This window comes from Propithecus coquereli, unplaced genomic scaffold, assembly GCF_000956105.1.
Source record: "Propithecus coquereli isolate 6110/MARCELLA unplaced genomic scaffold, Pcoq_1.0 Scaffold170, whole genome shotgun sequence".
NCBI classification, from domain to species: domain Eukaryota; kingdom Metazoa; phylum Chordata; class Mammalia; order Primates; family Indriidae; genus Propithecus; species Propithecus coquereli.
In genome coordinates this window covers 4,325,867-4,351,700 of record NW_012141636.1, presented here as the reverse complement: position 1 = coordinate 4,351,700, position 25,834 = coordinate 4,325,867, and positions in this window count along the sequence as shown.

Genomic DNA, 25,834 nt, shown 5'->3' with positions numbered 1-25,834 from the left:
AGTTGCTACCTATTACTGATAAGCATAAAATGCTTTGAACAGTGCCGAGTGTACTGAGCATGTAATAAGTACTCAGTAAGAGTCAGATATAATTATTGTTACGATGAATTGAAATATTTATATGATCAATTCATTATATTTCCTCCGCTGTTTTTTTGCTGTAAAGATATGGTAGAAGATTCTCCCTACTCATTTCAATGTGAAACTGTCATCTCAGCAGTTATTAATACAAGCAAATCAGGTTTTTCCAGCTGTTCATTGCTATGACATATCATTTCACATTGTTCCTTAATGTGTTCTGAAAGTATTAATTTTTGTCTGTGTCTTTCTGGTTTATTGAGCCCAGCCCAAAGAGCAGTGTTCCTAAACAGTGCACAGCAGCAATAGCTCATGGCCGTTTTGGTACAGAATTGCTGCCAAGTTTTCACAGTCATAAACAGAAAAATGTCCTACTTCTTTACTCCTTTTTTATTTGAGAGGATGTCATTAGCCTTGTGTGAAAGGAATCAAGCACCAGAGAAAACCAGTTTTTTACAGAGGACACGAAGTAAACATTTCATTTTATCAAGTCACTGACAGAGCAATCCACTCTGCATCATCCAATCTGTTTTGTTGGAGCACACAGTGAATGTTCCAAGTACATATTTACACTAAATTCCAGTTTAATGTGGATTCAAACAAACAGAAAGATCAAATATTTGGAAGTTCTACAGATTACTTTTGTGATAATGAGACAAAAGTGGCAGTTGGCAGACATACAGATGGAAGGCTTTTTAAAGCAACTTTCAGAGAATGTTGTGGAATCAGCCTATATTCAATTCTACTGAATCCATCAGACAGTTACTGAGCACCTGCTACACACAAGACACCATCCTAGTCATTGATGGGCATAGAGCATAAGGAGAAACATGGCAGGACTGGGGCACTCTGGCTAACATTCTATTGGGGGAGAAAATACCGTGCAAGCAGGGATAAGCCATGTATTGGGTTTCTCTTGGTATGAAGTGAGAAAAAATTCAAACAGACTTAAACAAATAGACAAAATTATTAGCTCATATTATGAAAAGTACAGAGGTCCTGGCTTTGAATGAAGGTTGAGCCAAGGGCACAAATAATATCACTGGGACCCCAAATCTATTCACTTTCTGGATCTGCTCACCTGAGGGTAGCCTTCATTTTTAGATTCTATGTGATGGTTCCTACGGTTCCAGGTCTATATGCTCCCAGATTCAAATCTAACAGAAAATAGAACTTCTCTTGTACAATAGTATGGCGTTAAGTCTTAGATATGACTCACAGAGGCCTGGCTTTCATTGCAAGCTTACCCCTACACTTATCACAGTGGCCAGAGGGATGCCAGGTTCTAATTGACCAAGACTGAGTGACTTGCCCAGCCTGGGGACAGAGGTGAAGTTAGCACTTGTCAAAGCAAATGGAGCAAGGCAGAATGGGTGTTTCCTCAGAGGGAAAAAAAAATCAGGGAGGGGGGAAATGGATTCAAAACCAAGGATAATAGAGGAATAAATATAATGAATGGATGGGGTAAAGACATATTCTGGCTTTAAGGATCTAAGAAAGAACCACTGAAGTAGAACCAGGAAGAACAGGGTTTAAATCCCTTCCCATTCTGAGAATCTCTGATTTGGGGGATTGTCCTAAAACACACAACAATTATAAAATGTTGGCAGTGTGATCTAGTGCTTAAGAGTTCTTTCTGACTTTGATATCAGACAAGTCTTGGTGTGACACCCAGACTTGCTGCTTTCATGACCTTGGGTCTCAAAATCTGTTTGCTCATCTGTAAAATGGGAATAATAATGGTCCCTTCCTCATAAGGCTTTAGAAAGATTAAATATGATGATGTTTATTAAATACCTACATGTTGGGACTATATCCCCAGGTCTTGAGATAGTGTATATTTTTATGTCATCATCTCCCATTCCTTTTCATCCCCCTGAAATTGGGCTTCCTTCTCATGCTAAAGATATAAATGACCTCCTAATGGCTAAAGCCAATGGATAGTTCTCAGCCTTTATTTGATCTGACTTATATATAGTACTATTAATAACACTCTTGATCACTCTCTCCTTCTTGAAATTCCTTAATCCACTTTGTGACATTTCTTTTTCCTTTTGGATTTTCTTTCTATCTATACTTCCCTTCCTTCTATGTATTCTTCTCTGGGTCTTCTTCCTCTGTTTATCCCTAAGATTTTGGATTTTCTGGGATTTATGCTTTGTCCTTGTAGTAGGCATGTTATTATAATCAAAAAGCCCATTGCCTTTTGAATAATTTTTTTATCTTAGGGAAATTTTCATATTCAAGTGGTAAATTTTTGAGTGTAGTAGTCAGAACTCAAATTCTCAGTCCCCTTTGCAATAAGGATGCAGGCACACAATTTTGGTACCATCAACCAGTTTAAACCATATGAGACTTAACTAGAAACCCCATATCCTTTAGTTATCACCCCTCACTTTCCCCATCTTCCCAAGCTCTAAGCAGCCACTAATCTACTTTCTGTCTCTGTAGATTTGCCTATTCTGTACATTTCATATAAATGAAATATGTGGTCTTTGTTGGCCGGCTTCTTTCCCTTAGCATAACGTTCTCAAGGTTTACCCATGTTGTGGCATATTATCATACTTCACTCTTTTTTATGACTGAATAATATTCCATTGTATGGCTATATCGTATTTAGTCTATCCATTCGTTAGTTGGTGGACATTTGGATTGTTGCAGGGACTATTACTACTATTCCTATTTTATTTAGATATAAGAAAACTGAATCTCAAAAAAGCAACTTGTCCAAGGTCAGACAGCCAGACAATGGCAAGGCTGAGGGGCACACAAACTCTGTTGTATCTGATACTCCAATTCTTTCTCTTGGCCACTATGCCAGTGCCTCTGACCATGCCATGCAGCCTTGTAAAGCCAGCACAAAAGAAGACAGGGCAAGGCCAATACAATTCTCGTTGAAATCTTTTTAGGAACGTGACTGAAATTTCATCCTAAAAAACAAGTATGTAAAGCTATCCAAATTTTTGTAAAATAAGCAATTTTGAAAAATAAAGAAATAGAGCTTAGCTCTATTAGATTTTAAAACAATATAAATCTACTATAAATATTAGTAGCCAAAACTTACATAGCACTTACTATAAGTTTCTAAGAATAGTTATAAGTGCTTTATATACATTAACTAATTTGATAGTCAGCACAACTGTTTGAGGTGGCTGTATGTTAGGGTCCCTATTTTGCAGATAAAAAAATGAAGGTACTGGGAGTTTAAGTATCCTGCCCCCACATTATAGAGCTGGTGGATGGTAGAACTGGTACTGGAATTCGGGCAGATCAATTCTACATTTTGGGTTCTTCATCACTACCCTCATTAGCCAAACAAACTAACAAACAGTCAATGCAATCAAACAAACAGAAGGATGCTTATCAAATCTCTAGGACAGAAACCATTTAAGTTTAAAAACAACAGAAGATAACACAATCTTAAAAAGCAATACAGAGAAGTACAAAAAAATTTATTCTGTACCTTAGACAAACCAAAATCAAATGGAAAGCAACAAGCTAGAAGAAAGTATTTGTAGCATATACAGAAGATAAGAATTAATTCACATGAAAATTAACAAGAATAATATTAAGGGCCAAATAGTGAGGTTGAAAAAGGACATGAATAAATTGTGTTCAAAAAAGGAATACTTACTTGAGGAAAAATGTTTAACATCATTAACGATTAAAGAAATACAGGTTAAACCTGTGATGAATTTTTTTTCCTATCAAACAAGAAAAATATACAAAACTGAAGAAGACTATTTAGAACTGGCTAGTGTGTAACAAACTGGCATTCTCAAACATTGCTAGTAGCAGCATAAATTAGAAAACCCTTTCTGTCAAATCATCTTGCAATATATGCCAAGAACCTTTAATATTCATATCATTTTATCTCTCCTGGGAATCCAGTCTAAGGAAATAAGTATAAATTTAGAAAAGGCTTTGTGTTCAATGACATTCATAACAATTTACATGAAAAATATTGGGAAACATCTACATACCTAAGAATGAGGAAATAATTAATTATTCTATATATCAATATAAACAATTATGCAGCCATTAAAATTATGTTTACTCAATAATGTAAAAATCTGGGAAAATATTTGTTATGTTTTTAAATTTAAAAAAGCCATAACACAAATGTGTATTTATTACAAAATATATATAATCACAACTATTAAAGAAATAACGTGCTAAAGAACTAAAGAGAAATACATCAAATATACTAAATTATTAAGGAATTTTTTTCTTTACATTTTTGGTTATCTGCCAAATTTGCTATAATGAACACTGATTACTTTCATAATGGGGCAAAATAAAATAAACTTTGCTTTTTTTAAGAAAAAGTTCATGGGTTGTGTTACGTGTGTTAAGCTGACGGATCCCAAATTACCCCGTCTCTCACTGACACGGCCTATCTGACCCATGGGAGTGGTGTGTATATACCTCTTTGAAGTGCCAGCTCTGGAGATAAGTCCCCAGTTGACCTGTGGGCCTGCGGGATTTGCTAGCAATGCCAGATAAGGAATTTTAAACACAGAAGGAAACTAGAGAGCCACTGGCTTGTCCGCATCAGGAGAGCCCAGTCAGTCCGGTTTTTGTTTTCTCTGGTCAGTGGCCCTGCAAGAAAGCAAGATTGCACTGCAGCTTTTGCACTCTGTCCAGGAAGACAGGCTCCACCACTGACAGAGCTGAAGAATGTCTGGCTGGAGAGATAGAGGGAAACAGCACCCGTGGTGAAGCATGCAGATAAGATCTCCAAACAGATTCACTCATTCTGGTTAACAGTTTCCAAGGTCTGAGGAGCAAATGAAACCCTCTAGGGAGTAGAGAATCAGATACGCACAGGAAATCCCTGGCTTGACACACCGGAAGGGGTGGAGGCCCTCTCAGTTTTGACTCCTCTTCCTCATTCTTTCACTTGCGGATTATTTATTGAGTACATCGGATAGTCAGATGTGGCTCCTTACAGGCTTTGCTGATGGACTTGTGCAAGGGACAACAGGAAGACAGACAGGTCTATTGTGCACGAGGCTATGGCTGTGACTTCAGGGGCACCTTCAACTACTGAGGAAGGCTTTTTGGAGGAAATTGATTCTAAAGTAAAACCTTAGAAGAGGAGTTAGCCTGATGATGGTGAAGGAGAGTGGGAGAGAAGGATCTCCCAGGCTGAGAAAATGGCTAAGACTTACTTGCAAGCAAGAGAGGGTAGAGCATTTGAGGAAGTTTCAGAAACTTGGAATGGAAGACAGGAAGAGGGGAAGTGGTTTCTTCCTGCACCCCCTTAGAGTTATGAAGAAAGGTGGGAGGAAAAAGAAGAAAAATAGATTTTCTAAAGCCTTCCTCTTCTTCATCTCAAAACTTTGCCCTTTTCCTTCGTCCCAAAGTATGCTGTTTTTGGCTCTCTTACCACTTGTGCTACTGTTTCAAGGTTGCAGAGGAAATGTGGGGGCAGAGGCAGCCCAAGGTTGAGACCTAAGATCCACATAGACGCTGTTGCCATCACGCACAGATGAGATTGACCAGCCAGGCCAAAGGTGACTGGCCATTCATGTTGCCCTTCAACACCGCGAGCGCAATCATTTTCAGTGCCAAGGGCCAATGCTGGGGGTTGCGGCATGTCATTCAGTCATTAGGCACATTTGACTGCAGAATGGGTATCCACTGCTGTAATTTACAGCCTCGTTTGGAAGATAATATGTGCACATATGAATGGCATATATTTATTTGACTATAAGACGGTAATGTAGTAGGGGCACAACAAACTTTTATTAAGTCCTTATTGTGTGTTAGATAGCTGTGAAGAGCTGGGGAGAAAAAGATGAAAAAAAAAACCTGTCTTAATATAACCTGGGTTCTAAAAGACTATGTACATATGCAGAAAGAGACTAAGATAGGAAATGAACATTGAAACGTAATTTAAAAGTAAATGCTTAATCATCTTGTGAACCTATTTAGGTAGATTCGTGAGCTTTCTGTCCTTTTGTACAACTCACTGAACGGCTGAACTGAGTAACAGGTAGCAGCTGTCTTACAGCTCCTTCACAGATGAGAAAGCTCACAAAACCGTGATAGGGTCAAAATTCATATTCAGTCCTAAATTTGAACTTAGGACTGTATTCATTTAACTTGTATCCTTGGGCAAGTTACTTAACCCTTCTGATTCTCAGTTTCCTCATCTGAAACAGAGATAACAACAGCGATGTATGGCAATAATGATTGTGACCTATCCAGTGACAATGTCCCTTTTTTTTTTCCTATCAGAAGCTTTCCCAGTTTTGTTTGGGGGAGCAAAGTGCCCAGCCTAGGTGATGGTTCACGAGTGGTCTAAGCCAGGGGTCAGCAAACTGTTCTGAAAAAGGACAGATAGAAAATATTTTAAATATTTCCCTTTACAGGTTGTTCAGTCTCTGTCACAACTCTGCCATTGTAGTGGGAACACAATCATAGACAATACATAGATGAATAGGTGTGGCTATGTTGCAATAAAACTTTATTTATAAAAATAGGCAGTGGTCCAGATTCGGTTGTTGTTTGCCCATCTCTTGTCCAAGGTAACCCTAACAGTTCTAGTCCCTATTTTCTCTGCCTTCTTTGCAATTAAGGGTATCCATGCAGCCCAGCTGTGGCCAATGATACCTAAGTGGAAGTCTGATGGTGGGAGGGGGGGAGTGATTCTGGGAAAATTTTTGCTTTCCTAATACAATGAGGACTCTTATACCAGCCCATCCTTCTTCCCCAAGTCTACCTTGAATGTGGACATGATATCTGGAGCTGATGAAGTCACCTTGCAATCATGAGATAACAAGCATGAGACTAAATGTTAACTTGCTAAAGATAGGTAATGCAGAGATTAATTCCTTGATGTCATCACTGAGAAGCTGAATCAATGTCAGCACCACCTAGTGGACCCATCAATTTTAATCCACTGTGGACAGATTTTCTGCATTTTTTAGCCAGATCTGTTCCTAAGTAATTTCAATATATCACAGGCTTATTGTGAATATTAGCTGAGATTAATATACAAGTCACATGACATATAGCAGATGCTCAATAAATGATGGTTCTCTTCACATGTCATTTCACAGAAAATTGACATCATTCCCTTTGTGATCAGTATTAACATTTTGCACAAACTCCTTCTGAGAATGAGCCACTAGCATGGAATATTTTTCAGGGTCATATGTAGTTTCACTCTAATTTTAAGTTTCCAGGGCCTCAGAAGGACTAGGAAAGAGAAAGACTAGAAAGAATATCTAATTTAGCAGGAGCCTGAGTAGGAAAAGATCCCGGGTGATCGTCAAGCAAATTGGAGCTATGCTCTCTCCCTAGTAACTGCTGATGAAAGACTCTGTCTGTATCCCCTTCCTGGGTTGCTTGTCAAGATCCCTCATGCCTGCCTGCAACTGACTTCAGACATGAAGAAAGGAAGTATGTGGGGTGCCCTGTGTAATTCATGGCTCATAGGAAACCGATGGTAGATGCTATTCTATTTTCCTTTCCTCTCTTCTCCCTGCCTTACACTCTTTCAGCCTCAGTTTGTTAAATAATAAGACTTATTATGGAAGGGAGCCTTGTGATGAATCAAGACACTTTTGGCCTGAAGAAGGAGGAAAGAATGATTAGTTCAAGGATTGGGAGCAACGAGGAGCAAGGGTTTAGAAATTTTCAGAGTCAAGCAGTTCCATAAGTTTCTGAGTCTGTTGGGAATCTCTTTGTCTCTGTCTTAAAACAGTAGTGTGTGTATGTGTGTGTGTGTGTGTGTGTGTATGTGTGTATAGCTCAGCTTAACGTACCCATGTAGAGACAGACAGTATCCAATAAATGTTTGTGAAAGTATGGGTCGATGCGTGGAGGGACAGATGAATGGGTCCTTAGAAATAGCTGTGGATAATGTGAACAATCAGGAGCAGTGATCTGGCTGTCTCTTGTCTCAAGCTGGCTTTGTGAGAATTTTTCAAATTCTCTGTTGCAGTTACTCAAATCTGCTGCTATAATGTGAAAGCAGCCACAAATGATATGTAAAGGAATACATACAGATGTGTTTCAGTAAAACCTAGTAATAAAATCAGGTGGTGGTCCAGATTTGCCCACTGGGTCATAGTTTTCCACCCTTGCCCTGGATTACATCCACTGGAATACAGTCTGGGAGCACCTCCTGGAATGGCAGGAGCCATTCTGCTACCAGCCTGCAGGTGGAGAGAGTTAGGTACAGATAAAGAAAAGACCTAGGTCCTTGATAGAAGCTTCTAATCCTGATACACCTAGAACCCATCCTCACTTTGTGCTTCTTATCTGGTGAAACATGAGATTTCTTCTTCATTTATGTCTGTTTAAGTGGACTTATCTTTTACTTGCTGCCAAGAACTAAGAGGAAATACTCCTTCTTGTCTATTTCCACACTAGCTTGCAACGCAATAGTAAATGTACTAAAGGCTGGTAGCAGTAGGGTTAAGAAGGAAAAAAAGAAATGCCTCCTTACTGCAGACTTCCCAGAGCAAGGATTCATTTTAATTTAGAAATTTAGTAAATTTCAAAATACTTTTAGAAATTGCTAAACTGGGCCAGGTGTGGTGGTTCACGCCTGTAATCCTAGCACTCTGGGAGGCCGAGGCGGGAGGATCACTTGAGGTCAGGAGTTTGAGACCAGCCTGAGCAAGAGCGAGACCCCCGTCTCTACTAAAAATAGAAAAAAATAGCTGGGTGCGGTGGTGTGCACCTGTAGTCCCATCTACTTGGGAGGCTGAGGCTGGAGGATCACTCTATACCAGGAGTTTGAGGTTGCTGTGAGCTATGATGATGCCACTGCACTCTAGCCTGGGCAACAGAGCAAGACAAAAGAAAAAGAGAGAGAGAGAAAGAAAAGAAGGACAGAAAGAAAGAAAGAAAGAAAGAGAAAGAAAGAAAGAGAAAGAAAGAAAGAAAGAGAAAGAAAGAAAGAGAAAGAAAGAAAGAAAGAGAAAGAAAGAAAGAAAGAGAAAGAAAGAAAGATAAACTGCTATACTGTTAAACACTCTGAACGATTAATATCGCTGATCTGTTACAGTAATGTTTAAAGAGGTTTGAAGATGATTAGGATATAGCTTGTTCCCTTGTTTAGTGGGCTAACCCTCACGGAGGCACTCATCTGTACTTTCATTTATCTCTTATTGTTTCATGTGTGCAAATTTTATCTCTACCTATTTAAATAGAAACTCTTTTACAGCAGGCAACTTTTTGTAGATCTTACAGAATTGGGTACTTTACAGATGTACAACATATATGTTATTAACTGAATTTTTGAAGGGGTATTTTAATGAACATACTGTAGAAATAAGAATAATTTTGAGTCATTTTAATCAGTCTCAGTCTGATTTAAGCTAGTTATTGCAAAAAATTATATTGAGTCTGCCTGTGAAATATTTTTAAAATTCAGCTGTTTAAACTATTGATTCATTCATTTTCTGGGGGGGATATTTTCCCTACACGAAAACTTGTATAGTATAAACTTACGCCATGGGAACCCATTCTTCTAGCATGCAGTTGTTGCAATCAACATACTACAACATGCACAGGTTTATCCACATTCTTTTTCTGAAAAACACAAAACATTAATTGCTATGTACAAATATCAGAGATTGGCCTGTAACTTTGGGGTGGTTTTCAAACCCAGTTGAGAAAAATACATAAAAGTAGTGAGGAAGTAGACAAAACTAGATTATTATGGGAAACAGGAAAAAAAAAACAGAAAAGATTAGTCTAGTTTAGACTTGCCTTAATTATAGCCTATATGCAATGAAATGTAGTAATTTAACACTAGTTGATTTAATGGTATAATCCCTTTTTTGCACTAGTAAATAGCCCTAAATTGTCTTTTATATGAACTATGTTACAAGAAATGTGTAATTCTACCAGAGAGGTTGTTTAAACAAAGGGGGATTTATTCTTCTGACTGTATGAAAAATATGTATTTACTATAGAAAGTAAAAAGAAAGAAACAAAATTATACATAAACACAAAACCCAAAGATAATCACTGCAAACATTTTGGGGCAGCTTCTTCTAATTTTTCTCTCTCTCTCTCTGTCATAGAAACAGATAGATCTATTTTGAGATCATATTGTATATCATAAACATTTTCCCAGATCATTAAGAATTTTTTGTTAAGCTTTGTATATTATCTTTTATTTTAGTTATTTTTCAGTACACTATATCCTCTCTCTCTGTTTTAGTTTAAAAGATAAACTTGTGACATTTACAAAGATTTTTGAAGTAAAAATTATTTACAATCCAATTATTCTAGTATAACTATTTTCATTCTTCCTATTCTTTCTGAAGCTATTTGCATGCTATTACACAATAAATACACTTCAGTTTACCCATGGAACCCTTTCTTCAGAAGCATCTGATAGTTCTTAAAATGGTGACCCTGGACCAACAGCAGCAGTATTACTTAGGAATTTGTTAGAAATGCAAATTCTGAAAAAAATGCAAATTCTCAGGCTCCTACTAAATCAGAAACTGGGGGAAGACAGCAATGTGTATGTGTGTGTGAGTGTGTGTGTGTGTGTGTGTGTGTGTGTGTGTGTCTGTGTGTGTGTGTTTACAAGCCCTCAGGCAACTCTGATGCACACAGAAGTTTGAGAATTACTGTCTTATGGAATCAACAATCTGCAGATCATTCTTTGGGAAACAATTTGCAAAAACGCCTTTCTTACCAGTCTTTATATTTCCTAGAAGATTATAGGTAAAAATTGCTGGCTGCCTCTATTCCCTCAAGGGTAGAATAGGGAGATATTACCTACCTTCCAAGATAAGTATTAAATATAATAATTAGTAAAAGCATTTTATAAACTATTAAGTGGTAAAGTAGTATATGGATATTAGTTATTGTAATGGTGACCCTGAGTTGAAGCTGATGGATTTATATTACTAAGCTCTAGGGAAAGCCAAGTGGAATGTGGACACAGATGGTTCTTAACTTTCACATATTCAACTTTTATACAGCCCGATTTTCACACATTACACATGCCACCCCTAAAATGCCTTTCCCACACCGAATCTGGAATTTCATACACTTGCCGTTTAATGAGCAATTTGAGGTATCCCATGGCTGCACCACCTGCCAGCCCATAGCTCTGCTTTGGCAGGGTCACATTTTTTCTGTTTGACAGTTTTTCCATATATTTTTTGCATCTTACCATTATTATTTACAAAGAAAACAAGGGAGAAACTACCCACAGTCATGTTTGGCATCTATTACATTTCTTTGGCAGTCTTAAGCTATGATTGTTCCTGTTTTTGTTTTATGAATATAATAGCTTCTCAAATACCTACTAGTACACGAATTAGTATTTCTTTCAAGTTCTTCTCTGCTCCCTGAATTATCTCTGCTTCCTCTGGTCAGTCTGTTCTTCTTGCTCCTTCTCAGTCTTGATGTCTGGTGATCCTCAGGTGTGTGGTGATCCCTAGTTGTCTGGTCACGTCTTTGTGGTTTTAGGTGTCTGGCATGGGCTCCCTCTGCAGCTACTCAGGCTTGTTTCTCCCCGCGGGTCTCTGCCTTACAGGAAACGGAGGCTGTGGCCTGCATATAAGTGGATGGGTCCTTGATCCAGAGACGCATGTTAGGGAGTGTGGTCTTGGGGCAGACAAGCAGGCTGAAGACTCTCTGCCCTCCCCACCTCATTGCTAGAATAAGAAGGGCTTTACTTTGGCATGGGAGGACGTCGATGAATGCTTTTCCTAAGCAAAAATGGCATATATTCATTTCTTCTTAGTCCATTTTGGAAGGTTCTGTTTGTTTTCTTAGCCCCCTACTCCCATACATGACTATCCCTCCCAAATAGCAAGTTCATATTATGTGGAGGGATAGTCTTTGGAGTTGTAACCCAGGGTCTAAGGCTGCTGCTGTTGGCTGCTCAGTGGTAGTGGTGATGGGGAGGCAGGGATGTGACTGCTTTGCTATTCTGGCTGCAGGTCTGTGATTAATCATCCTGAAGCTTGTCTCAGGACCCCCTCCTGCTCTTACCTGTAGTCACCCTGGCTCTGAGCCGAGAGTTTCTTTCAAACTTCTTTTATCCTTATGATTCAATCTATTTTCCATAGATTTCTCTAGAACAGGACTTCTCCAAATATAGTACCCAAACTAACAGCATCAGCAACACTTTGGAACTCGTTAGAAATGTAAATTTTGTTTATCTAGAATATTGCAGATGAACAATTGCATTTTTCTAGATTTTTGACTATTATAAGTAAGGTTTCTGTGACCATTCTTATATAGGTGTTTTATGGATGTATCTTTTCATTTCTATTAGGTAAATACCTACAAATACCTAGAATTGCAGGACAAATCCAATTGAATTGAATTAAAAAATTCTTCATAATTATGATCCACTGACGGTACAATGTTATGAATATATTACTTTTATGGTGGTCAGATAAAAAATAGTGCATTTGTGATATGTCAAAAATAGTGCATTTGGGATATATTTATACTAAAAAAATTATTCATTGTTTATCTGAAATTCAAATTTAACTGATGCATCTTGTTTTTTTATTTTTATTTTTATGAAATCTGTCAACCTTAATTCTTTTTTTATTATCACTCATGTTAATTTAAGGGCTTTAGAGGGTGGGAGAAGGAAGATTGTGTAATTGGCTTGACTTGTATTGTTATTTCACCATCTTGATCCAAGAAAGAAATTTGGTGAAAGATTGATAAGCCGCCTCTGCATCACAATTTGCTAAATAGTCTGCTCATTCCCCTGAAAAATATCCTGCCCAAGCCAGTGAAAAATCTCCCTCAGAAAGTCCTCCTTCCTAAATCAATATCTTATGTCTACAAAATGTCACTTCAAGCTGGCTAAGAGTAGAATTTGAGGTAAGAAATTACTTTAGATAAGTAATTTTATTATCTGTATTTAATGTTTAATTTGTGTTTTGAACATTTTCAATAATCACATATATATTGTACAATCCTCAGGTTTCTATTTTTAATCTAAGATTAAAACATTTATAATGTATACTAGAGAATGTACAATTTTTTTTAGCTCTTACAAATGAAATCCTTATATAACACGTGAAGTTGTTGCTAGATTTTTATAGATTACACTTTTCATATAAATTTTCAGGAACTCATTAAACACAAAAATAGAACTGCCTCCAAAAAAATATTAATGGGCAGAAAAATATTTAGATGTGACCATTAGACCCTTGGGCTAGAAATATAAATATCCAGGCATTTTATTAGCTTTCTAGTAAGCCTATACCAATCTTATTACCCTACAATAAGTTTTTACTGAATAAACCATCCCAGTACAGTTAGTTCTCTCTTAGCAGTTATGGATGTTATGGGATTATTATACATTCTGCCTGTGAGTGTTTTGGACTTCCATTTCTTTATCCTGTAATTTTTAAAACGTGGGCTCCTTCTACCCCTACTGTTTTGCTAGTCTCTTGTGGTGAGTTAGTGGAAAGACACCACCCTGGCTCTGAGGCTTCTGGCAGAACATTATTTTGGTGGCGCTGTGGTTGCTACTGAGTTATTGCTGAGGAATCATGTCCAAGACTTATCCACAGTTTGGGTTTTGCCTATGCATTAAATACTGTTAGTGGTTTCATTCCCTTCATTGTTCCCATTTGAATAAAATGAAAACTCTTGTGAAACAGGATTTCCGGAGGTGGTAGGAAAAGGTCTGGGTCCAGTGAAGCTCAGGTTGCTTTGCATAGATTGGATTTACTTCTGTTTTATTCAGCTATTCTTGAGGGGCAAGAGGAATTCTGTCTCTAAATGGTTTTTCATATGTGGTAAAGCATTAATGATCACTGTTATAATAATTAGCATTTATCAAGCACTGAATTAAGTACTAGTTCTAGCACTTAACATGTATTCTTTGCCTGATAAGAGTCATAATCATAACCAGTAGAATTTTTCAAGTCCCATCTATAAGCTAGGTGCTTTAAGTACATTACTCAGTCTTCGCAACTTTTTGAGAGAAGTATTTAGAGACCAGGAAGTTGAGTCACTGACAAGTTAAGAAACATGTCCAAGATTGTACAGGTGGTAAATCATAGAATTGGGATTTAAACACAAACTCACAAGCCTTCTGCATGTAACACAGATGAATCAATTCTCATACTTAGAAAACACTTGGCTACTTATTTCATTTTACTTGGACAAGAATCTCTGTAAAAGTAAAGAAGATACTATTATCTCCATTTTAAATGTAAGGAAAATGAGACACAAAGAGGTTAAATGGCTTGCCCAACCTCACCCATCAATGGCAGAGTTGGCCTGGAGCCCCTCCTTTCTGGCTGTTAATGCAATACCTTTTCTGCTATTCAAGCACCTTATGACTGGATGAAATCATGTTAAGATGACATAGTTTTAAATCCTTCCACTCAAAGCAAACCTTAAAGAGGCCATCATCCTTGAATTCTTGGTTCTCACATTGTCATTATTTATACCTAATCTAATCGTGGTGAGAAAAGAGGCAGTTGTTAAATTTCCAAGAACCCAGAGATCCTCAGTGAATGCCAGCAAACATTGATCTTCAAAGATAGAGTCTTCAACAGTTTTATCTTCCAAACCACACCTCCCGATAAAAATGATCCTCCACAGCAGCATTTTCCAGAGTAAGCTCCAGGCCTGGATCCCAGTCCACAGGTTCTAGGGGAGGGTGCCACCCATAACACGTGGGAAATTTAGCCAGTTGCTTACACTTCCCATGTCCATCAAGTTGCCTTTGATGGCAAAGCCAGATGGGCTTCTCTGGGTACCACCTGACCTTCTGCTCACCTTTACAGAGCTGTCCTCTTCTTTCACTCTTCCTCTGCATAAAGCGTTTCCCTGCACAAATGCTTCTGCCTGCCAAGAAGACACATTGACTCAAATGATCAGATAAATATGCTAATAATTTTCCTTGGCAAATCAACCGGTGTCACTTCAGGTCTCTACAAACTTTCTTCCAACTACTTGACAGCCCTATCCACTTACAATGAGAGTTCTTAAAACCCAGATGCAGGTTGAGCCGGATTCTAATTTCAAATCTCCGTTGGCTCACACTTGGGATGTGTTCAGTCTTCCATCTCCAGCTGGCCCACTCTCGTGCCCTTTCCTCTGGAACGAAGACTTCCCCACACTCATCTTCACATTCCTCACACTTAGACTGGTGGAATTTATAGCTTGCTAACTCAGCCTTGCCCCAGAGAGCAAGCACAAGGGAACTGGCTTCAGGGCCTTCCTCCTCAGCAGGGAATAGGCAAACCTCCAGCTTTTGACCTTTTTGCCCAATTTTTCCTTCCTTGTGCTCCACCCCCTTTGTGAAGACTTGCCTTCTAGAGGTCTCTGCTTAACTTTCTCAGCATCCAGCACTTGATCACTGCCTGGTGAAGGTTCAGCAAAAAAGGCCTAAAAGAAAGTTTTTGAAATCAGATTCTTTCCCTGCTTCAAGCTACTCTCCAGAAGTCCAGTAGGAGATGTATTTCTGAAGGATGTATTAGCTGTTTTGGACTACTCTGGTGGCATTAGGTAAAGCAATCCTAAAAATGACCTGTTAAATTGGGTAAACTTGTACACCATTGCCCTAAAAGGTAGTGTAGATGCCCACAAGCACAGGCATTCACATGACCTCTAAGAGTTCCAGAAAGCAACTCTGACAAAGAGAGGACCTCATTAAGTCAGTGTCCCCTCAGCCTTTTCCTGTCTTACTGAAAGAGATACCTGTACTCATTTATTCATTTATTTAACAAATATTTATTGCCCCCCTGCTCTGGGCCAAGTATGAGTTAGGTGCATATGGTATACCAGGTAAATACAAAATAACACAACTCCCTGCCTTCAAAGAGTCCCAGAGCTTAAGGAGGGATTTAAGCTTCATGTTCCATTTCTGTTTTGTTGGCTTGACATGTCCTGACCAACGACTGGAGGCTGGAAAAGTATTGCCCCTCTCCTTCCATTTAATATCCCACCCAACAGGGTAGCGGGTGGAAATAGAGACACACCAGGTGCACTTTCCCCTTCCCTTCTAGTGTGCATCATCTTGTAACCTCTAGTCATCTCAGTTTCCTCGTCTATAAAATAGCAGGTAATATTTAATGTCTATTTTGCAGGGTTGCTGAGATGATTAAAAATAACGTATGCAAAGAACCTGGCACACAGCAATTGATAAACAATGATAGCTATTTTAACAAGAAATGGAATGAGCTACAAATAGATGTCCAGTAAGTATTAACAGTAGCTGTTAATATGGTAGCTCTTTGTCTTCAGTGCAAAACTCAGAGGGCTGATGTATCAAGGTGAGGGTTACTGGATATGGAAATTATTTTCCCTGGCTTCTTTCTCGTCCTCTATCATGCAAGCCCTGTTTGTGCAAGCCTTTCTGTTCTATCCTAAGGAGCACAGGGTGTGTCTGCTCCTCAGGCTGGCCAAGATCTACCTGCTGAAGTTTCCTGTGCAGCCAGGGGTCAAGCAGTTGGCAAAGGCAAGCCAGCCAGCTGCTGTGATGTGATACTTCTGAAGGAAATCCAGGATGGGTCCTGCAAGGGAGTTGCAAGCTGCAGCCCGGATTAACCCAAGCTGTTCATCAGTGCACCTCAGCTGCTCGTCCACTCTCCACTGGGCAGCTGGGCAAGAACTGCAGGACCGCCACTCCCCCTGCTCAGAACAGCCAGAGGGAACAGTGGGGACTCCTGGTCAGTACATGCCCTCTTTCCCAGAAAAGGGATTAAGTGTGCCCTGACAAACTTTACTCGCCCATCATTCTTTCCTGGGGAGTGAGGTGAGTGAGAAAAGGGGCCTCAACAATCCACTCCCACCAAATCCTTTTAACTGCTTTATTCTGCCATCAAATATTGAATCTGAGCAAGCTACCTACTGGCATCCAATGTGACTGTGTTATTGGCAAAATGAAGATAATGGTGGCAATCTCAGAGTGTTGTTATAAGAAGTAAATGGGAGCTCACATGTGAAAGCACTCACCAAATTGCCTGGCAACTGGTAAGTACACCATACAGGCTAGCTTTCCCTTTTTCTTAATAATCATGTGCAGTGGTATACAGCATAGTGTAGGGAAAACAAGTCCTTAAGTCTCTATCAGAACTTCATTGTAGGTGACAGAAACCTGACTCAAACCAAATTAGGAAAAAAGAAAAGAAAAGAGAAGAGAAGAGAAGGAAAGAAAAGAAAAGAAAAGGAAAGAATCTATGGAAATAGTAGGCATGACTAGATCTAGAGGCTCAGATGAAGTTTTCAGGGCTCAGTTTTTCTTTATCTCTTAGCTGGCTCTGCTTGGCTTGGATTCTTTTTGCTGTTGGCCTCATGCTGTCCTCCTACAGACAGCATCTCTCCAAGTGGGAAGGAAGATGGCCATGGGAATCACGATCCAAAAGGAAGAGGCACATGCTCTCTCCCATTGTCCACGTGTTAAATCTCATGGTAGGACTTTGGCCCTTAGTGGGTTACATATCCATCCCTCAGACCAGGAGTGAATAAACTATAAGCCACAGGTCAGAACCATCCTGACTTCTGTTTTATAGACAGCACGTGAACTAAAAATGATTTTTAAATTTTTAAATGATTTGTTAAAAAAAAAGAAGGGTAATCTTTTATAACACCTGAAAACTATATGAAATTTAAACATCAGTGTCCACACATTTCAGTTTTATTGGAACACAGTAGCACCCATTTATTTACGTACCGTCTATGGCTGCTTTTCCACTACCACAGCAGAGTCAAGTAGTGGTGACAGAGGCCACATGGCCCACAAAGCCTAAAATATTTGCTATCTGCTCTTTAAAGAAAAATTTTGCTGACCTTGCTCTTGACCAATCATGGCAAACAAACAAACAGGATGATCTGATGGCCAGATCCAAGGCATGTGCCCACACCTGAAGCTGGGAGGCAGGTAGGGTAAGAAGAAGAAGACTTTGCACTTCTTGAGCATTTAGTGTGTATCAGACACTGCTGTAAGAATTTCATTTGTATTAACTTAATCTTTGTATGAATCCAAGTGGTAAAGATTTTTATTGTACCCATTTGATAGATGAAGAAATTAAGGCACAGCAAAGTTAAGGAATCAGCCAAAAGTTATGCAGCCAGTAAGTGGTAGGGCTGAGATTTGAAGCAGACCATCTGCTCCAGAGTTCACTCATAACCCCTAGAGGGTCTGTTCTGGCAAAACAAAGAGGGATGGGGGTGGGGGAGGAGGATGGTTTCCCTGGATAAACAGGGTGCTGGGGAAAAGAAAAACAGATATTCATAACAGTGTCAGATCAATATAAGTTTGAAAATCGCTTACTTAACTTCCTAATAACCTTAAATAAGATGTACCCTTTGGGACGATTGAAAAGATGTGGGCTAAAATTCACTGAGCACCTACTCTGCGCTAATACTAAGTACTTTACGTATATTATCTCACTGAGGAAACCGATGCTTAGAAAGGTTACACAGGTTGTGCAGAGTCACACAGCGAGGCAGCACCAGGGCCTTGTTGAGAAGCCAGGCCGACACATGCAACCATTGCACAGCACTGCCTCCCACCCAAGAGAATGAAGGGAGGTAAGATCAAATGCACCTACCAGAGAGCCTGACACATTGTAGGCACTCAGTTAAGGTTGGTTTACTTTCTTCCTCTTTTCTGACTTTTCCTGTTCCCATTATGGAAGTATATGTGAGCAAAGAATCCATATGTACCCTTGAAGAGTCCTGTTACCTCTATTTACCTTTATCTTGTAAGGAAAAATTTAAGAGGAAAAAAATACTCTCTTTAATCAGTCCTGTCATCAAAAAGGCAGAGCAAAAATAGCAAAGGTTCAGAGAAGGGCAGTGGAAATAATTTGCAGCATGCCTGGCAGAAGAGTATGCCATGTTAAAAGAAATTCCAAACCTTAGGATCATTTCATTTGGAAAAGAAAGCTCCCAGAGGCACCATGTTTACAGCATAATAAGTTGATGACAGGTATAGGGAAGGCTAATCAGGACCTGGTATTTGCTTTTGCCCCAAAATACAAGAACCAGACTGTTTAACGCATTGTAGAATCGCCGTGTCACCTTCCACTTTGGAACACTATCAAAGCGAGCTTTACCCTCCCTTCCTACTGACCTGGTGCCAAACCACACCTCCAGCCCCAATCAGTACACAAGACACTACACTTTACACGTACTATTCAGAATCTGGAGATTTCTAGCTGGAAGGCACGTTGGGGCCAAGCAGTCCAGCCTCCTATGTTGTAGATGAAACTGAAGCCCAGTGAGGTGAAATGAGTTGTCCAATTTGCATGGCAAGCTCATGGCACATCTAGATTTAGCCTTGGTCTTGGGGTCAGATGAACTGGAGTGGGATCCTGGCTAGTTAAATGATTTTTCTGAGACTAAGTATCCCCATTTTTAATATGGTTGGAGGATCAAATGATGATTACAAAAAATACTTAGTAAATGTTAAGTTTACTTAGTTACTTCCCCACGTGCTTGGAAGGTAAACACTGTGGCCTAATTCTCAGTTCAGTGCTTTTTCCTCGAAGTCGTTCTGCTCCTTGGAATAGTCTGATGTAGGGAAAAAGCACGATGCTGGATTGCTGGGAAAAAATTGGAAGACGTAGTGCACCCTCCCCCCACTTACTTCCCTTCACCAACAATAAAGTACAAACTTCAAAAGAAACAAACTTGAAAATGGTGAATGCTGGACTCAGACACCTTTCCCGGAGTGGAACCCTGTGGTCAAATATCAGCCAGGGCAGTACTTGAACTTGAATACTTGGTTGCCATCCAAGTTTGTTTTCAGTGGGGAATAAAGTTCATGTTTTGGAGGCAGTATCCTTGACTTTTTTATCCTGTTATTCAAATATTTCCTAATAATCTTCAGCATTTGTACACTCAAGAGACCTTGAAGGAAAAGGATGCAGGGCTCCAGTCTTTTTTCCTTCCTTTTGCTAATGAATAGATGTTTTCTTTCTGAATTCACTGGCCCTATCACCCTATTTTTTTCACACTCACACAACCCTACAAGAAAGAGGTCAAATAGCAAATGGGAAACTGTAAGTTACCAAGTTTTGGTTTGGATTCTATGTTATGAGTCCCTTCTCAACATGAAAAACCTAAGTAGAGAGTGATTGAAGTTTTAGCACATGTATGCATACTGTATAAATTAGTATGGGTGTTTCTGGTGCCACCTGTTGGTCATACTGTAAGATTGAAGTATACGCAGTATTGGTCATAAAAATGAATATTAAATGGGACTCATGCTGTAACATTCAAAATTGTGTATTTCAGAAGACTGGCTGAATGTGGAAATAGGGTGATATTACTTGAACATTATCTTTCGTCACACCTACTTGGAGTTGTAGGGCTATTTTGCAATGTGATTTTTGCCTTGGTTTACTCACCAATTAAATGCATAGAAAGGAATACATACTGAGGCATAGTCTCCGGGAACTGTGATATTAATGAACCAATACTCAGATTCAAATGATTTTTGTGTCATATGATTCAGACCTGCTGTAAGTGCCCTGTTCAGATCCCCTTCACAGCCAATGCACCCAGGCAGTTACCCCTAGCCACGGGGAGAATTGGCTAATACAACTCACTGCTACTCCCTTCTCTGGAGAACTGCCCTTGGCCAACAGGAAGAAACCTTGAGCTAATTAATGGGAGCCACCTTGACCAGGAAGCTACATGTACAAGTACTCAAAAAGCTGACCTCCTCAGCCAGTGAGTCAGGACTTACTGTCGTGGGAGCACAAAAGGCCAGCCACCCTTATCTTACAGTGAGACTAACTGTGGTGCAATTTGTGATTCAATGCTCCCCATGAGGTCAGACTGAAGCTAGATGTCAGTAGAGGCCAAATTCTTGTTTAGCCCCTTTCCCCATCCCATCCTGTTTGCCTCTTTCCCCTTTGGCTTAAAAACACTTAGTAAATCACTTGAGCACAAATCCCCATGTCAGGCTCTGTTTCTAAGGAATCCAAACTAAGATAAGAACTATCCCATGGAAAAATGTATCTTTGCAACGTTGAAAGTCGTTAAAGTAGCATATCCCTTTGGGTTTTGTGAATGTGGTTTTCCCAACATGCTTGGGAGGTAAACACTGAACAAACCAACTCTTCTCCGTAGGAGAGCAAGGCCCAGATTGAAGAACAGCAGCAGTGATACTCCACCGAGGGGCAATGATATAAAATATATCCTTGAAATGGCACTCTGCCTGAGTTTTCTGAGAAATGCATTTAGTTCCAAAATAGTACATCCATGCTGGCATTAGACCTAGTGCTCCCAAGGGCAATGAGAAATAACCTGGAATTGGAGGACTTGAAGCTTTACACATTTCTACATCTGCTGGAGGAGCCAGGGCTTATGGTTTGTGTCAAAGGAGAAATTGGGGGTGGGGGGGGGGAACTCCTTCAGAAGACAACTTTGGAAATTGCATAAGAATTATTGGTCAGTTTAACTGGGCTTTTGTTGTAGAAGTTCCAGCTGGTTGCTCAGAAGCAGCAGTGCCAAGTAAGAAAATGGGAACTTTGAGTCTAGTCAGCTCTAGGTTTGAATCCTGCTTCTTGAACTTACTAACTCAGATTACTCATCTACAAAATGGGGATCATAATATTTACCTACCCAGTTGCTGGAGGAGGTTTAGAAATAGTGTCAACACCTGGCATATACTAGTTAGTGAATAAAGGGCAGCTATTTTTCTGCACTGGAACTATAGCATCTACTGACCAGTCTAGCCTCTCTCACTACTAAAGGTAATATTTTGACTTATTTATTCAACTTGTTTTGAACCCAGGAAGGAAAAGGATGCTGTTTATTTAGGGTTCTACTGGGAACGCCAAAGAGATGGATTGATTGATTGATTGATTGATTGATTTAATTCATCCTCAGATTACCATGCTCCTTCCTTGTGTCCCTTGTGTTCTAAGTGCCAAGGCTTCAGCGTGACGTAGTAATACTGAACTGCAAAGTCAGGCCTGCGTTCTAGCCCTGCTCTGTATCCAGCTAGCAATATCAACACGGACAGTCAATTAACATTTCCCTTTCTTTTGGTGTCTACATTTATCTACAAAGTGGGGTAAAGAGGTAGACGCCTTGGTCTCTAAGGTGTCTTCCACTTCTGATTTCCTCTGAGCCACATAACATCTACCACTCCAGCCTCATGTAGATGCTGTAATTCAGACATCCTTAGCTTGCTCCTCGAGGGAAACTTAAATAGAGTCACAAAAGCAGAAATGAGAAAGTCATTCAACACAATGTCTTTCTGAACACAATGTTTTGACCAGGAGGAAGGAGAAATGAGATGGCAGAGGGAGAGTAATTGGCCACTCTGAAGGGCAGGCAGGCAGGACACGTCTACTCATTATCAGTGAGTGAGTGATAATGTGGGGCAGTATTATTGAGAACAGGAAAGGGCCTTGTTATAGAGATCAATAACCTAGTTCCCACTGTGTGTGATCGGAAGCCTCAGGTCTGACTGACAGGTTTGCTGTTATTAATATTTACTCCATAATGTGGTTTCCACAGAAATCATGCTTTCTGGAGAAAGGAGACAGAAGACAGAGTGATATGGTGGTATGAGTTCTGAAGACAGAGTAAGGGATATCTAATTCTAACCCTGAATTAGATAAGGCATTGCCACTCATTGAATATCAGCTTTTTTATCTGTCAAGTGGAGTTTGGTAGCAGATAATCTGGAAGATTCCTTTCAGGTCCCTAATTATCTAATTGATGCTATCAGCTGTTACTGTTTCTTTGCATGTGTGTGCAAATTGTTTTCTTAAAATGCATCCCTTCTTCTTGTTTTAGAATAGAATAAAAATGAAACCACAGGTTTGGATTCTTGAAGGCAAAAGGGATAATAGAGAAAAACTAACACAGGGAGGCCTACGATTCAATCAAATTCTTGAAACGTTAAGGGCTCCTGAAGGAAAATCAGATAAAAATGCAGGCATCTGGAAATTTCCAGGATGTGACAAGTGGGTGATCCTTAATATCTACTCTGCTTTGGGGAGGGATTTCAGTTACGTTAGCAGTGCATACTATAAAGATTCAATAAATAGTTGTCAACTGATTATCTTTACTACAATGACTAAACAAGGAACTAGCTGATTATTAAAGGTTCCTTGCAGTTTTAATATTCTATGATAAATTTTGCAGAGGAAACCTGTGGAGGCAATCAAGCTGTCTAAGCTGTATGCATAATGGTTAAAAGTACAGCGGCATTCTAGACAGACCTGTGTTAGAATATTAACTCTGCCATTTATTGTGGGACCTCAGGCTAGTTTCTTAATCTCTCAGATACTTTGTTTTCTCATCTGTAACATGGAGAGAATAACAGAAGGTACCATATGGGTTTATTCATTTAACAACTATTTACTGAGCACCTGCTAGGCACCAAGGACATACTGGAGACTAAGGCAGTCAATACCCTGCCCTCATGGAATTTACGTTCCGATTAGGAGAAACAGAAGATTAGCACAGAAGCAATTAAATACCCAAGACAGTGATATACATCAATACATACTTTGAAGGCAATAAAATGTGGCTAAGGAGTAAGTGATTGAAGGGAAGGATGCAACATGAATGTTCTGGGAAGACCTCTCAGAGGAAATGATATTTGTCAAGAAGGAATGGACATGGAAAGGTCTGGGAGGGGCATTCTAGGCAGAGGGGATAGCAAAGACCTTATGGCAGGAACTCGTTTGGCATGCTTTGGGAAGACAGGAGAGGTCAAGGTGGCTGGAGTGTAGTGAGGAAGACAGAGAGTATGACTGAAGGGGAAGGGGAGGTGGAGCCAGATCTCATAGGCCCCACCATAAATTTTGTTCCACCAGCAATGGGTGGAAACCACTGACAGATTTTAAGCAGTAGAGGAACATGATCTATGGAGCTGGTTTTAAAAGATCCCTCTTACTGTGTAGAGAATAGATTGTCAGTGAGTGATGGGGAAGCAGGGAGGAAATTTAGGATACAGTTATCCAAGTGAGAGTTGATGAAGGCTGGACAGTTTGTGGTGGTAGAAATGAAGAGAAGTAATTCAGATTTAGGATATAATCGGAAATCATGTGGATTAAATGAGATCATCTATGTAAAACTTAGCATAGTTGGGTACTTAGCATAGTGCCTGACAGATGGGCTCAATTAAGTGCTTGCTATAGATAATACGATCTGATAGAGCAGGCCAGTTGCAATCCCATAGGTCAAAGAAGAATCTGGAAAATACTTAGGTCATAGAACTAAGATGCAGATTAGCAAATGAATTCAGCCACTCATTATTTATGTGCCACGTGCATAAATCACATTTGGGGCCTCAGTTGAGGAGTGGACAAGATGCACTCCAAGGTAGCTTCCAGTGCTAAGATGCTATTAATCATTTTTATGGGATATATCAGTCAGGATACAGTTAGGAAAATAGAGTCATTATGAGTGAAGTAGAATAAAGAATTTATTATAGAGATTAGACCTTACAAAACTGTGGCGGCTAGTAAAGTACTCTATGCAAGGTGTTGCCTACGTGTCTGGTGTTGAGCCTGAAGTCACTATAGATTGGCCAGGCCTACAACAAAGAAGGAAAGCTGGCTGAAACTTTGTACTCACTTGGCTACCTGGTTGATACCCAGTTAGGTACAAAGTATCAAGAAGGAAAGCTGGCTGAAACTTTGTACTTGATTGGGTATCTGGTTGGGTACCCAGTTGGGTACAAAGTTTCAGCTAGTTCTTCCTCTTCTCCTCCTTCTCCTTTCTCCTCCTCCTTTTCCTCTTCCTCCTTCTTCTCCCTTCTTCTCTTCTTCCTCCTCCTCCTCCTTCTTTTCCTTCTTCCTTCTCCTTCTTCTTCTGCCTCCTCCTCCTTTTGTTTCTTTCTTTTCTTTCTTTCTTTCTCTCTCTCTTTTTTCTTTTGTCTTGCTTTGTTGCCCGGGCTAGAGTACAGTGACATCATCATAGCTCACTGCAACCTCAATCTCTTGGGTTAAAGCTATCCTCCTGCCTCAGCCTCTTGAGTAGCTGGGACTACAGGTGTGTGCCACCACATCTGGCTAATTTTTCTATTTTTAGTAGAGACGGGGACTCTTGCTCAGGCTGGTCTTGAACTCCTGACCTCAAGTGATCCTCCCACCTCAGCCTCCCACAGTGCTAGGATTACAGGCATGAGGCACCACACCCAACTTGTATGTCTTCTTTTGAGAAATGTCTGTTCAGATCATTTGCCCATTTTTAAATGGGATTATTATTATCATTATTTTGCTATTGAGTTCTCAGAGTTCCTTATATATTCTGGTTGTTAATCCCTTGTAAAATGGATAGTTTGCAAATATTTTCTCCCATTCTGTAAGTTGTCTTTTTACTTTGTTAATTGTTTCCTTTGCTGTGCAGAACGTTTTTTAACTTGATGTGATCCTATTTGTTTAGTTTTTGCTTTTGTTACCTGTGTTTTTAAGGTCTTATCCCCAAAATCTTTGACCAGACCAATGTCTTGGAGCATTTTCCCAAAATTTTCTTCTAGTAGTTTCATAGTTTTAAGTCTTATATTTAAGCCTTTAATCCATTTTGATTTGATTTTTGTATTTGGCTAAAGATGGAGATATAGTTCATTCTGCTGCATGTAGATATCCAGTTTTCCTAGCACCATTCATTGAAAAGGTTATCCTTTCCCTGACATATGTTCCTGGCAACTTTTTTGAAAATAAGTTTGCCATAAGTGCATGAATTTATTTCTGGGTTCTCTATCCTGTTCCATTGGTCTATATGTCTGTTTTGATGCCACTACCATGCTGTTTTGGTTTCCATAGCTTTGTAGTACAATTTTTTTTTTTTTTTT